The sequence below is a fragment of the Lissotriton helveticus genome, chromosome 8 (assembly GCF_964261635.1).
Source record: "Lissotriton helveticus chromosome 8, aLisHel1.1, whole genome shotgun sequence".
Taxonomy (NCBI): domain Eukaryota; kingdom Metazoa; phylum Chordata; class Amphibia; order Caudata; family Salamandridae; genus Lissotriton; species Lissotriton helveticus.
The window spans coordinates 1,580,155,684-1,580,172,127 of NC_136069.1; positions in this window are offsets into that span (position 1 = coordinate 1,580,155,684).

Here is a 16,444-nt window from a genome sequence, read left to right on the forward strand (position 1 = left end):
TCTTGGAAAGTGGTGTTTTGAGCTGTGTAATAAGCCTCTGTCATTTCACCACACCCTCTCCCAAACCTGCAGTTTACTAAACACTCTTATTGTATTGAATGTTATTCTCTGAATATGCCCGGAATGTGCGCGTGGTGAAATTTCTGTCAGGTTTTGGGGGGCCATACATCTAAAAAAAATCAACTGGGGGGGCTAAACCTACAAAAGTTTGAAGACCTCTGTCCTAGAGGGTGAATTCTGATGTCGTTCACGGTAAGGTGAGAGAATTGGAGACTTAAGTATATTACACTTCAATGACCTATATTGTTCAGGGCCAACCGAGCAGAGATGCGGGCAGCTAATTTTCAAATGTGACGTTGCTCAGCAAACGCGCTGGTGGGAAAATGTTATGGCGATGCTAGAGTTGAATAATATCATTTGCTGGTACATATGCCGCCCTGCTGAGGTTCATACTACGCGCGTTCCGGCTGGGTATGCGAGTTTCGGCTAGGTGCCTTCATCAGGAAGCCATGTATTGTGAAAATGTGACCTAAGGAATTAACCCAACCATCACCGCCGTGAATTGTGCAGCATCTAGAATAGCAGGACAGCTATACTCAGGCACGCTTTATCATCTCAATGCGTGATGTGAACACAGTTATACACATTGTTTGATCGTTTTTTGTCCTTCCTAGGCTGCCTATGGATCACTTTTGTGACCCTTGCCTCTTATCATCTTAGGTCATTGAAGTGTAATATACTTAAGTCTCCAATTCTCTCACCGTACCGTGAACGACATCAGAATTCACCCTCTAGGATATACTAGGACTCCAGCAGGTATTCAAGCGATTGCATCATTCTATGCTTTACATCAGAAAACGAAATCTCGAATATGCATTAGTATTTATGTCTCATTTTCCAATTTTAGATTTAACTACTTATCAACAAGGGCACGCCTTGACATTTTACTCCAGACCTATTAGGACTATAGATAAGGTATTACTTCTCCATTGTATATATACACGGTTCAACCTTGAACCTATATACTTCAACTTGTACAGTGCACTTTTGATACAAGCTATTATCTAAAACTTTCTTGCAAACACTTCACTGCATGGAAGATATCTCTTTACTATTACACTTTGCGGTCTCTACTCTCCTTTTCTTGCTTTGATATCTGGTGGTCGGCTCATGCTACACCTATGGTATGTGATACCCAGTTTAACCCCTCTGAGTGGCTTGCGATTAGTTTTTATTCACTTTAAGTTTTAAAGTATAAACATTCCTCCTTTCCCTTTTTTTTAAATAAAGTTTTGTAGGACCATACTTGTTAAATTAGAATAACAGCTCGTGATACATGCATCAGTGTCTCTTCTGCATTTCCTAGGTCACATTTTCACAGTACATGGCTTCCTGATGAAGGCACCCAGCCGAAACGCGCGTACTCAGCCGAAACGCGCGTAGTATGAACCTCAGCAGGGAGGCATATGTACCAGCAAATGATATTATTCAACTCTAGCATCGCCATAACATTTTCCCTGCGCGTTTGCTGAGCAACGTCACATTTGAAAATTAGCTGCCCGCATGTCTGCTCGGTTGGCCCTGAACAATAGAGGTCATTAAAGTGCAATATACTTAAGTGTCCAATTCTCTCACCTTACCGTGAACGACATCAGAATTTACCCTCTAGGAGATACTAGGACTCCAGCAGATTTAACTACTTATCAACAAGGGCACACCTTGACATTTTACTCCAGACCTATTAGGACTATAGATAAGGTCACATATTCACAATACATGCTTCCTGATAAAGGCACCCAGCCGAAACACGCGTACCCAGCCGAAATGCGCGTACCTAATAGTTACCCTCATCTGCTTGTCAGCAGCGCGACAGTGCACCAGAGGACCACATAATCATTTTAACATCGCGAATTTCATATCTTTTTCATTATATAGATTTTCACGGATACAGATTTTCATTAGCCATGCTAAAAACTTTATTCCATTACATGACAATTTTGCGTGTTAAGAACCTGAATATTTGAATGTTTTTTCTTTGAACACTATGATGTTAAGAAACTGTAATGTGACTGTCAACATCGATGATTGACGCCTATGGATGAATTTACCTGAAAAAAAAAAATTCGGACTGTTTTGTATTTATTGTATCTTATACATATTTATCAATTTCAAATAAAATAATACAAAAACATATTTTGTTGACACAGATGTATTAGATGACATGTATTCAATGTATATTATCCATACCTAGGTCCACCTTAATGATTACTGTTCCTAAATGATGATATTTACAAATTAGATACTTTCACTGATTTAGGAACCTGTTTCAGGGGTACCCCTATTCTTTCACACATAATATTTAGAAAGTTACCTTTACCCTGCATGAAACTCCTGGACGTTAATTTGCATTGGCTTTATCCTGTCACACTGCTGGTGAGTAGCCCTGATGAGGTGTGAAAACTGTTCTCAGAGCAGAGACAAAGACCTTGATGTGAAGAGGGGTTTTGTTTCTCTGGCAAGAAGACCAGATGGTCAATGCCCAGCACCTTAATTGGCCAAAGGGGGGCTTCCAGATCACAAGCAGAGGTCAGAGGATACCTGCACCAACCCCTTTCTTTCCAGTAGATGCAGGCATCAGACCCAGTCAAGTGAAAGCTTCCCCACAACTAGTTTGGAGTGACCAAGTAGGAGGGGAATGATCATTAACCTGCTCAGTGAGTGAGAAGCACTGTGCAAATGTTTGCAGTAGGGCACACAGGAACTGATGCAAAAGTGTGTACAGTAACCCATGACAGCTTTTTCCCTATAGGTTAGGGAGGGGTCAGAAGTCACCTGCATTCACAATCTAGTGTCAGTCATCAATGTGTCATTCCCTGGCACCCGTCTTAGGACATTACTGGGCCTGTGTAAGAACAGAAGAAAGACTGCACAGGCTGTTTGAGACCTGTAAGGAGGCCTGAAGGGCTGGACCTTTTTCCACTTGTACTCGGGAGAAAGAATTGGACACCAAGGGTCAGTTGGCTGACCTATATCAGCCAACGGGCCACAACAAAATGCAAGAGGTCTTTTTCTGAAGCGCTAAGCTGACCACTACAAATTGGACTGACCTGTACCTTTTTGATGGCCCCTAATGGAGTAAGCTCTGACCACTAAGTGCAGTTCCTGAGAACTTTGGGTGTGTCTATTTCTCCTATCATCCCTTAAGACCGAGGACTTAGACATTGTTTGGACTTGAAGACCTCTGGAGTACTGGGACAAATCTGCCACTTTGATTTGCCCGGTCACATTGCTGCTGGGCCAAAGAAACAGGCTTTCCAAGCTGGGTGGATCTCTGCAGGGGCGGTGTAGGCACCAACACTATCTGCTGGTGAGAAGATTTCCACGGGTGCAAAATTTGAAATTTGAATTTCTCCTACTCTGTGCTTTTCCTGCAAAAACAAATACCTTCTCTGCGCCCTTATCCAACGTTGTGGAACCCTTCTTGGATACAGCATGCTGCCTTGCCTGAGTAAAGGAAGTTTAACTTCTAGAAAAAGACTACATCCCGAGGTAAAACCTCTGACCAAGTTGAACCTTGTTGGTGTATCTGACCCTGACACCATCGCGGTCAGCCTGAAATAACACATAAGTCCCTGTCTACAACGATCTTTGAATAGCATTGGCCCTTTGCACTTTTTGGGGATGTACCTACTTAAAACTGAAAGAATTGGTATCTCTGTATCTTCTTATTGGAGTTTTGTCATGTTGGTGTATTTTTGCTCAGTCAGTTATTCTCTCTTTTTATAAATTGGATTTTAGTTGTGTAGCAACCAGTAGTTGAGCTCAGATTTAAAATACTAAAACCTTTAGTTTATTTTAAGAACATATTGATCTTATAACATGTGGTAGACTCCCACCCACCGCAATAATAATTTACATGACCACAAAAAGGCATTTCATTTTTACTCATGTCTTTGTTAGAAGTATATTTATAACCTTTTTAGGTCGTGTCTAGAGTCAGTGTGAACTTTTTCTTTGTTCAGATACTCCGGCCAGGGGGATTGATGTGTTCGAGTCATACGCCGAGCTCCTAGGAGGCCGGAGAGCAGTTCTCCTTGTTCCTAAGTGTTTATCTCTTCGTCTTCTAATGCTGAACTTATAAATGTACATCAATTAACGCTTGCCAAAAGCAAGCATTTCTTTTTATTAGTATATAGTATTGCAATAGAATACCATTGCCCAAAAAAAAAATCAGTTATAAAAAACTTTTTGAAAGAAATTTGGAATTTTAACTAACTGAGACTGCGGGAGAGATGTCTAACCCGAAAAGCCTCGGTATACTCCCGCTTCAGTGAATCCTCTGATCTCTTAACAGAGTGGAATTATAAAATGTTATTGATTGCCTGCTGTCTCCACGCAGTAGATAACCACAATATTGCACTTTGCAATAAACAGGAATATAACGTTCCAGTCTTTTACTTACATGCACTGAGCTGCGAAGCCAAGGGGTCTGACTAACTGACTTTAAAAAGCTATGGCTCTGAGGCATCATTTTCGCTTGCAGCCGGACTCAGGGGCTTTGCCAATGGCAGTTTTTTGGGTGGCACACTCCAAAACGCCCAATGGAAATTAATATGGAGAATAGCAAGCTCTAGGACAAACAATGCCCAGTTCACTACATCCATGTACGGAGTATCCCATTCCACAATGCACAATGTTCATGTCATGAGCCTGCACCCTGAATTCCAAACTACAGCCTCTAGGTGCCTGGGTATGCAGAGGGCACCAGCCTGGCTGCAGGGCCTTGTAACAAACAATGTTACCAAGGATCCCCAGTGTTTCCTTCTCAGACATGCTCAAACTGAAACTTACCTTCTCAGTGCTTAGCTCAGGGTTTTAGGAAATGTTTGTTTTAAAGTGTACAGCACATAGCCCCCCAGACTCATTACCCAAACGAAAGCCCGCCTATTCAGCTCGGGAGCCAGACATGTAGCGAACACTTCCATTACATTTTTATGTGTTCAAACATCTTTATTGCATATTAAAAGAGAAATATAATTGTAATACACTAACAATACACCAGTACAGAGTGAGCTATAAATATATTAGCTCAGAAAAGTTTATAGAATATAAAGATTTCAAAGTAAAATTCAGTGGACTGGGATAAAAAAGAATGGTAAACATATCTTTATTTAAAAATGTAAGCAAATAAATATCATGACATATAGTAGAAGTTTCAAAATTCATCAAGTAATACTGTAGATCCCAGAAATATATAACCAGAAAATCAACTGCATATTTCAAGACAAAAACATATACTAATTGTATTGTTTAATAAGTAAAAACAATCAGTCAGGGAAAAAGTGAAAAAGAAGAAGAAAGAGAATATTGAGAAAAAGACAGGAGAAAGAAAAGAAAGGAATGAAAGAGGTGTGAGAGACATCTGCTCCAATGGAAGAAAATAAATTAGGAAATGCCATCAAAAGGATAATGAGCTATCAAGACCTGGGAAGACAAATTCATATAGTTATCCAGAGACCACCAAACATTACTGGAGATGAAAGGCGAGTAATGTTTTTTTCAACACAAGTATCAGCTCCACGTATATATGAGACCCATGCCCACCAGGTATGATAGGATAGAAGGTGAAAAGATTACATTCTGTTAGTATCATTTAACAGCTATGGATAAAAGTAGATTTAACAGCTCCAGATCCATATTGTCAAGGGGTAAAGAAATAACTGCAGCCCATGGACCTAATAAAGTCATAGGCAAAGAAAGTTCTATATGTGTATTAAAAATTAATGATACATGTTACTGTATCGCGCCCCAAAAGGAATTTAATAATGTACCTTCAAAGAACATGTGTGGATGGGTGCCTGGTACAAGATTATAATTCCAACATAGATCACTGTCTCGAAGTTTCAATTTATGGAAACGAGCCGGGGTCTAATGTAAAAGATTTAATGTCAAGAATTTAGATTGGATAAGCGAAGGAGCAATTTCCTTGCGTAGGGATAATTTCCCAATCAAATACCAAGTATCTTGTGACATATGTTTAAAAATTGTATCTGCAAAACGGGGAGACCATTTATCAGAAGTATTTGTAGATTGTGACGGGGGTGGAGCGGATAAGATATTATAGATTTTAGACGCAGTATGACCTGAACGTAACCACATAGAAAGGAGTGAGACCATACCTGAATCCGTAGACAGGGGTATTTTAGCAATTTTAACCTTTAGTTTATAAAAGAATAAAAGTCCATATTACAAAGATGATATTTCTTGGCTAAAAAAGAAAAGGGAAGTGGATCATGATTAGAATCATGTAGATCCTTCACAAATGTAATACCTTTGGCCGCCCACAAAGAAGCTATGCTAGGATTAATATCAGTAGAAAGTTAAGGATTGTGCCATAAAGAAGACCATTTTGATTTATGTATAGGTTTAGATACTTTCCTATCAACATTTTCTAATGCATTAATCGTGTCTAATATAATACGTTGAGAATGGTCTAAACTAAGCTTAGAAGCTGTGAGAAAAGAAGGGGTGGAGAAAGGAATTAAAAGTTCCCTTTCAATATAAATCTAAGGGGGTACCCGTTATGAATCCGGCAAGAACCAAAGGGCACCCTGAGTTGCAAGGAAGGAGATCTGATATAGATTCCAATCCGGATGATTACAATCACCCAAATCAGAAGGTTTTCTAATGTATTTGGAGGCAAATCTAGCTCTCTTATCGCTCTATAAAAAAAAGTTTGAAGAGATTGAATCAAACTCATAGAAGAAGGCAGAATGAAGGTTTATAGGTAACATGGAAAATAAAAAACATGATTTTAAGAGTTTGTAATCTTCCCCACCAAGAAATATGATTAGGAGACCAGGTAGATAAAAGGTCTTTAACCTTGGATAAGATTTGAGATTCATTCATAGGTGATGACAGGTTCTTACTGAACCAAATCCCTAAGTATTTGATAAAAGTCGATTGCCATTTAAAACCTGAATCACCCATGTTAACATGAAAACACAATGCCTTTAGGGGAAACAATTCCGTCTTATCTTTGTTAAGCGTGTACCCGGAGAGGAGCGAAAAATCACTTATAATGTTAGAGACAACGAGGATTGCTATTGCGATATCTTCTGGAAAAATAAGAACGTCATCCGCATATGTGGCCGTTTTAACCCTGTATGAACCAAATTGAAACCTCTTAATACCCTTATTCAGATTAAGTAGATGAAGAAGTGGATCTATAGATAGGAGAAAAAGAAGGGTTGAAAGAGGGCACCCTTGTCTAGTGTCCTGACGAAGATTAAAAAAGGAAGATGTAGCGCCATAAATTCTGATAATAACTTTTCGTTGCGCATTAAGAGACATGACCATGTTAGTAAATGAATTGACAAGGTTATGGGATTCTTATACTGCTTGTAAAAAAGGCCAAGATACTTTATCAAAAACCTTTTCGGCGTCATGGGCTTTTGCCACCAATGGCAATACTGAAAGCTTTGCTTTTCCAATATATGACAAAACGTCAGAATGTTGACTCTGGCAAGTCTCCCTTTTACAAAGTCTGTGTGGGAAACATATATGAGATTAGGAATGTGACACTCTAAGTTTTTAGCTGAAACCTTGGCAAAGATCTTAGCTTCCATATTTAATAATGAAATTGGACGATCAATTTTAGGATCAGCATGATCTTTACCATCTTTTGGTATAATTACAATAGTAGCCTCAGCAGCCGAACCAGAAACCTTACCAGAAACAATATATGTCAGGATCTATGTGTTTCCAAGTCTCCTCTACTGTATGGTCTATGTGTTTCCAAGTCTCCTCTGCTTTATAATTTTATATCTTTGCTTATTATTTGTGCCAATGCTTGTTTGCCTTATGTCTTGTATCAATGCTTGTTTGTTGACCTTAGTGTACCAATGCTTGTTTTGTGATATCCGGGCTCATTCGTTATTTCGTTTCCGCTGGGAGCTCTTTGTCCCTTTGCAGTACCGGTAGCTTGGTTGCAGCACTATAAATAGTGCCACGCCCTGGAATCCATGCGGATTATTGCAGAGTTTTCCCGAGTGAAGACGTCTTGGTTCCCGGTCCGTTCCAGTGTCCGCAGTTCCATTCTAAAGTCCTTCAGTTGCAGTTCCTGACCTATGGTAGTGTCCTACCACGAGATCCGCTGACAGAAGACGCAGGTAGGATCCTACCGTTTTCGAGTGCACAAGAGCTGTTTTGTTTGGCACGTCGGTAAAGGGTCCCGGCTGGGTGCGCCTTTCATTTCTTGGAGCGAAGTTCATCATAGAACTCGGCGGTCATTTCTAATGCTGCGTGTTCACTGTTAATTTCGAAACTTAATGCCATTAAAACACGCAAGTGTACAATTTTGAGATTCTTTAGTTCGAACACTGAAAAGCCGAACTTGGTGATTTTAATGTTTCCAGGACAACAACAACTATCGAGAGTAATTTAAGAGCTCCTTGATATTTGGGATATATTGTTGTTTTGAACTTGACTGAATCTTCTATTAATGTAACCAGTATTCTATTTATGAAGCCAGTATTTGACGTGAAACACTTTTATGCATGAGGTTAAATGCTTATTGATGTTTCTTTCAATGATGCTTTACATAGCTATTATTTTTTGGGTACAAGGTGTAACAGAAAAGAAGCTGAAGCTTAAATCAAGAGTTTGATACCAGTAATTTGAACCCTGATTTAAATTATTTTTAGTGTTATTTTTAAAAGGAAGCCAACAAGGTGATTTGCACTTCTATGTCTTTAAATTAACCAGTTTTTTCCTTAGGTAACTGAAGTCTAATTCATCTAAGGAGTTCCTTCAACAGCGTGTCAGTGGTCACGTGTTCCAGTTGTTTTATTTTTTCTCGTTCCAGATCTCCCTCCCCGCAGTACCCATCCTTACCTCCCCTCGTCCAGCCACTTTGATCCTCTGCGGAACTTTTTAAGTGCAGAGCTGGAGCTGCTGGAAGGTGGGCTTTTGGGTACTGCTCCTGAGGAACATAGATTACGATTGAATTGCTAAGTTCCTGACAATATAATCATCAAAAATCCTCTTATGATATTGAATAATTTAAGGAGTAAAAGTTTTATAAAAAGCAATAGGAAAACCATCCGGCCTTGGAGCTTTCCCCGAGTGAGTAGCCTTAATGGCCTGGATGGTTTCCTCAATATCAACTGGTTTGCCTATTTCAATCATGTCAGTATGAGAAATAGTATAAGTAGGAATTGATTGAAAAAACTTTTGACAGATAGCCTTGGTAGATTGATTTTTAGGAGTGTATAATAATTCATAAAATTCATGAAAGAACCCAAGAATTTCTTGGGTATTGAATTTTTTGAACCATTTTTATCAGTAATATGAGTAATACAACATTCGTGTTCTGATATTTTAGCATGGCGGCCAAGAGCTTACCAGTTCTATTCCGTAACAATAAATGACACGATTTTTGGGCATGTACACCAATAAGAGCTCTTTTAGTGACTATGGAATTAAAAGATATTTCAGGTTTTTGATATCCTGCAGGAGTGATTTGTCGTTTGATTGTCTAAATAATTCCACTTTGCATTTAATCTCATCTCCCTAGATTGAAGGGATTTTCTAATGTCACTGTTCCTTTTGGCCATTTCTTTTAATAACATGACCCCGTATAGTACATTTAAATGCATCCTATGAAACAACTAGGGAGTGCACCGAAGATCCATTATCCTTAAAGAAGTTATCACTTTCCACACTAAGATCTTTAACTTCATTGTAATCTTCCAAAACGTCTGTATTGCGATGCCAGTTACGAGGGCCTCTCGTATCTGTGAGCTTAAGAATAATTAAATACACTGCTGCATGATCAGAAACAACAATTGGATGAATCATAACATTCATAGTACCTTTTAAAAGAGAGGCATCTACCAAAAGATAATCAATGCGAGAAAAGCTAGAATGTGGCGAGGAGAAAAACGTTAAATCACTACCCTAGGATTATGCAATCTCCATGCATCAGCCAAATGATGAAATGAGCACATATTGAGTAAGTGTTTATGCGCCCTAGGGAGACAAAATTTAAACGCAGATTATCTATCCAAAATAGGATCAAGAGGAAGAATAAAATCCCCGCCAACAATTGTTTTAGAATCCTATGGACTATCAGTACGTTTTTTTATGTATGGTGTGCCAAAAAAGTGGGTCATCAATATTAGGGGCATATAAATTCATAATGTATAAATCTTCTAAACCATTAGTCAAACGGGTAAGTAGTTATCTACCACTGGTGTCATGCTCAGCTGCAACAATAGACAAACCAGAGCTTTAGGAAATAAGAGTGACAACCCCATGTTGTTTCCCTAGAGGCCTCAGAACAAGTAACGTCAAGAACCCTATCATCCCTCAATAGAAGACCCTCTTTAAAGGCTATCTTCGTCTTTTGAAATAGAACCACATCACCAGATAAACGTTTACAAAAATACAACATTTTGTTCCTTTTAACTGAATGATTATATCCCCAAACATTAAGTGAAACTACATTTAAGCCTGCCACAGATATGAATGGAACAACAAGATTGAGTACATCTGGTAAAGGCAAATGGGAAGCCAAGAAATAATTAAAAACTAAAGTAAATGTAAAATAAATCCCAAAATTAAAATGAAGCAGATGTACCAGAATTAGGATGAAGATAAAGGAAGGGAGTAAAGACTAGAAAGAAGAAAAGAAAGAGCAAGAGTACTCCAGAAAAAAATGGGGCATTAAAAAAGTGTAACCCCACCAGGGGATTTCTGTAATAGACAAATTGCATAGAGGAAACAACGTGGAGGAGCAACAGCAGAGGCCCTCAACCACGGTGCAGACGGCTCAACAATAAAATGTTATTAAGCGATGAAACAAGTGTAATAATACCAGTGTATCACTATACTGCCTAGAACCCATCAATAAAAAGAAATAAATCAATAAGTATACCATACTTAAACATTAACAAAGACATATATCATATCATAAATGGATATGGTGAGGTTATATTAGCAAATAAATATAAATCTGAGGTATTTATAAATAACAATATGAGGCATTATACATTTCAATCTAAGGTATTATAAATAACAATATGAGGCATTATAAATAACAATTTAAGGTATTATAATTAACAATATGCAGCATTATGAATATCAATCTAAGGTATTATAAACCGGTCTATGAAGTTAATATAAATAGTATTTAAAGAAGATAATCACAAAATATAGAATGTAAAATATCTAGTCACCTATAAATTGATGGAAGTCAGGAACAGTCTCATACAATTAGAGCATTTTAGAAAATAGGAATTACATAGAGTAACATTACATGCAATTCATAGGTTCAGGATAAATATTCAATAAAAGAAAAAGGTCAAAACAACAAATGAGGTGATAAGTTAAAAGTGTGCATATAAAACAAAAATCAGCAACATAATTTGGGACATTTCAATAATGAACAATAATACAGATAGATAATAAATACACATGAATAAGTTATCACCAACGTAGATTAATAAGAAGAGATAAGGAGTCAAATAGAAATTACAAAAATCAAGCCAAATAGAAAAAAAAGAGTAAAAGGTAGAATAAAACAAAGAAAGAAAATAGAATGTGGAAAATAGAGGATAAGATACGTTATCATAAGATTAATGAGAAAGAAAGGCAATGATATGTCCAACTATAAAGTGTTATTTCACCAATGAGATTTCATAACTATGACCAAAGATTAATGTATAACTATTATAACATTGCTGACGAATGATGTCATGAATTAATATATCTATTAAAAGAGATTACCTTCTGAAAGGACCACAGAAAAAAGGAGAAACAAAGTAAGGAGCAAGATCAATATTCGAAAAAGCCAAAAAAATGAAACACGAGTAGATAAGAAAGATAGAAATTAATAAGAGGGTGGATATACAATGACAGTATTACCATTTTAACAATACACCTACAGAAGAGCCCCAGAAAATTAGGTCAACCAACCAATACCTAACCAGCAAGGGATGTAATCCGAGATAACATTAATAATAGTACGGGAGAATGCATTATCCTGTAAAAAAGGAAAATCAGTTAATAGGGAATCACTAATCTAAGATGAACAACACTTCACTCTGTAATCACCAATTACAGGAAGAACACAGAAGAACAGCAGTAACCACAAAGATTTTGGCAAGGCACAAAAAGCAAATAAACATCATGTGTAACAGATGAATGAGAAACATTAGGCACAGACAAATCAATAAATGTAAATCATTAAGGGCGAGAAACACCAGGAAGAGAGTCTGAGTCCGTCCGCGATTCAGATTGCTTGTCCAAGAATGACGAGAGATCTGAAGGTTCATATACTATCTGTGGACGACCTTTGAAAGTTATTCTGAATCTTGAGGGACCAGCAAAGGAAAATGGAATATGCATATCAATGAGTGTCTTGCGTGGATTCAGGAAGCCTTTGCGATGAATTACAGTGTCTCTGGCAAAGTCTTGTGATATCAATATTCTGTGACCTTCCCATTGTACTATTTTGATCTTACTAGTTTGATCCAGAATTTGCTCAGAATGTTGGTGACGCAAAGGTTTAAGGATCAGAGGTCTTGGAGAAGACATCGTTTTAGGTTTAAAAGTTGGAACTCTATGAGAGCGTTCTTCTGCAAGATCCTCGTGGAATGAGATATTCAGAACTTTTGGGATCCAAGTAAGCAAGAAGTCAATCACTTAAGGAGCAGATTTCTCACAATCTTCCGGTAATTAAAAAATACGAAGATTACTTCTACGATTTCGATCTTCCTGCTCAATTAGGTCCCTTCTTAATGAAACCATGGATCGCTCCAAACTTTGGATGTGTTTAGCTTGTTTGTTTGCAAAGTCTTCAACATTACTTATTCTTGTTTTGGCGTGAGATACATGTAATGAGAGGTTTTTCAAGTCATTACAAATTGCTGCCACCTCCACCTGAAGATCGCTATTAGTTTTGGTACTTTGAGCTATATCATGGACCGTATTAAGTTTATGTAGTAAAGCTTCTAAAGTTGAGTCAGAGTTAGGACTCCCTTACCTGGAGAATCCAAGGTAGGTGAAGTCTGTTTGTATCGTTTCAAATTTCCTTTGGAGTCTCTGTCTTTAGAGTTCACCCTCAGGCCTTCCGCCATTGAAGAAATTTGTACTGACCACGATCAAATAATCATCTGTGCGTAGAAAATTCCTACTATACATTATGAGTCACAAGCCCAGAACGATGAAGGAGTTATCAAGAAGGCAATAGTTGTTAGTGCCAAACAGTGAAGAAGCCAACACTTCTGAGACCAAGTGTTAAGAATCCAGCTGTCATTATTTTATAGATCAATATACCAAGATCAATGTTCTGTGTTCAGAGATGTTGCACTCAGTACCTCTTAGTCAGAATAAAAAAATAAGCCTTCATGGGGAATGCAGAAGGCAGTTCCAGCTCTCATATTATGACATAACTGCAGCAAGAGGCACCAATAAAGACCATTGTCACAGCCGAAATACTTCATGTGTAGTAGCCCGTCAGCATTGACTCATATCCCAAGGATAAAATTGGGGTCTTTCAGAAGGAATTATTTCACACGATAAAGTTCCGGTCAGCAGCTGCCATTTTGTAAGTACTAAAGCTGACAGAAACTCCCAGCCCTGAAAAGTGTAAGTTCCAAGACCTGTGGTCTAATATGAAAGCAAATGCATTCCAAACCTCATATTAGCGTGGGAAGATAGTTCTGTGTGAGGCACTCACGGTTGGCTCCAATTTTTAACTGCATGTAATGACGAAGCTACATTAGCGGGTGCCATTTCACAGGTCTGTTGCAGTCAGAATGCCTTTCCAGCAGTAGTCCTAGTTGAAACAGCTCAGAGCAAAATGAAAAGCTGCCCACAGAGCTCACGAGACGTTCCGCCACTGTCTGCCGTAAAAACGGTGAACAAAAATCACCCGAAACACATCGAAATTAGAACGTCCGCACAGGTGACGACGCCGAGCTTAGAAAAGTGTGGCCATCTTTGTTGCGTGCTAAGCCACGGCCCCCACTTCCATTAGATTCTTAATTTGTGCAGTTGGTTGCAGAGCCAGGCCTTATGTTACCTCGTCAGACTTTGCCCAAGAGCAAGAAAAAGAAAGGCAGAAATGAAGAAATAACGAGGTGAAGAAACAAGCGTTGGAAATGCAATAGGTCTCTCATTACTTAAAGTTTTAGCTATTCCATTGCATTCTTATTTGCAACACCAATAGCTCAAACTTTCAGCAATGTGTGACCAATTATTACATTGCAAATGCTTGTAGTTTATTCAAAGCCACCTAAAGCTATTTCTTCTCAAAATAAATGTAGTCAGACAAGCAAGCACATTATGAGTATTTCGTTACTTTAATATTGAATGTTAAGGGACCTTCAGTTCTGATATTAGTGGGTCAAATGCTAACTCTGAGGGGAGCAAAATGTATCTCATTCCCTGGCTGGTCATAAACCAGCGAATTGCTATATCACCTGCCTTTAAATGTAAGCCAGGTAATAAATGTAGCCTTAAAATATAACTCATTTGCATTTTATATAATGTATGCTTCATCTTTTCTAACAATTGATGCTGACATGCACCTTTAGAGGAAAATGTTAATTCTTTATTTTATTAGACTCATGTATGCAATATGTGTAAAAGGCAATGCCTGTTGACCCTATGTATGAAGCTTTTAGAAACACTACCCCAATAAATATTTGACATTAAGACAGCGCCTCAGCTGCAATATATTCAAATATATGTAGAAAAACTAAAACCCAAAAGAGCCAATGTTTTATTAAGTGATAGTGAATACGAGGCCTGTGAATTATTAGAGCAAGCGTTAGGGCTGTATGTGGTGTTGTGTTTTCTATACAGCACTGCTGTAACTAGTAAAGAACATGGGGAGCCATCATGAAACATACCATCAGTAAATCAACTCAAGATGGCCTGAGTTGAGAATGCAAATACAAAGAATTTTTGGAGGGAGTTACCCTTTTACACGGAAAAGGAAAATGGGTTATGGTAAAAACAAAAGCAAAAGGTTTCCTTTTCCACAATTTTATCAAGGATAATTATCCTTACCCGCTACTGATTAGTAAAGTCTTTGTGGAGTTACCAAATGTACAGACTTATATTTACTTAATTGACATGAGCACATACTTAACACATAAACTTAAAATGTCATGAATTTATTGAAAAAGCAATACAAATATCAAAACATTGCTAAAGTCATATTGTATATCATTTCAAAAATCAGTCATCATCATTAAAAACTTGTCATTAAAAACATACACCAGTACAATTCGTTACAAAAAATAATCCTTTTCCTTTTTGGGCACACTGTGATTGATTGAAAAAAATAAAAATAAACAAACAGTCGACGCGGCGTTTCGGTGGCAGACACAATTTTGCTCCTTCTTCAGGACTTTGTTCATTACATACACATCTATTGGGTCTAGAGGGCGCCTCCAATAGTCTTGTGCAATTAAAAAACCTGGAGGATCATAAATGAAGCAAGCTAGAGATTATTTCCTTCCTGGCAAGTTCTTTGGATCTCCAAGTTTCAATAAATTCATGAAATTTTAAGTTTATGTGTTAAGTATGTGCTCATGTCAATTAAGTAAATATAAGTCTGTACATTTGGTAACTCCACAAAGACTTTACTAATCAGTAAGGGGTCAGGATAATTATCCTTGCTAAAATTGTGGAAAAGGAAACCTTTTGCTTTTGAGAATGCAAATACCCCATATAAGTCGATGAATTAGGTGGAAACGTTCTCTGGAACATGGATAAATATGTATGTTACGCATTTTTATCAACTTGAACTTTATGGTGGTTGAATTAAAGTGTTTGTGAGAGTTGTTGGCGCTGCCTTCAATGTTTGTAGTTCAACTGTCACATGTCATTTATGCATCTCAGCACAGGCTTCCTACGCTCAGAAGTTTGAAAACTCAAACATTTGCAATGCAACAGGTCTTGCATTTATGCAAGACCTATTGCATGGAATTAATCGGCATCACGACAACGGGAGGGAGGGTGGGTAGGGGGGCATGGACAAAGAGGGGGTTGGGTGGAGGGAGGGTGGGGGTCGGCACCAAAGCACGCCGTGCCTGCAGTAGGAGAACCTCATTAATGAAAAGAGTGCTCACAGCCAAAGTAACTGTACCATGTAACACGCAATGTAAAGGTGCCAGTCGCTTTGGGAGGTGACAAATGAAGAGGAGGCGGTACTTAAGAGAGACTAACAAGACTATTGACAAATCAGAAGCCGGTATTTAAGTCAGACAATTACACGGCTAATCGAAAATATGGGCAGAGAGTAGGCGGAGCTTCTATTCACGTACTCCTCTACATTAAACCTCGCAGCGCAGTACGTGCGAGCTGTCTCTAGGCTCGACCTAAAAACGGTGACTCGGGCGCCCACGTGTTCGGCAACAGCTGCGCC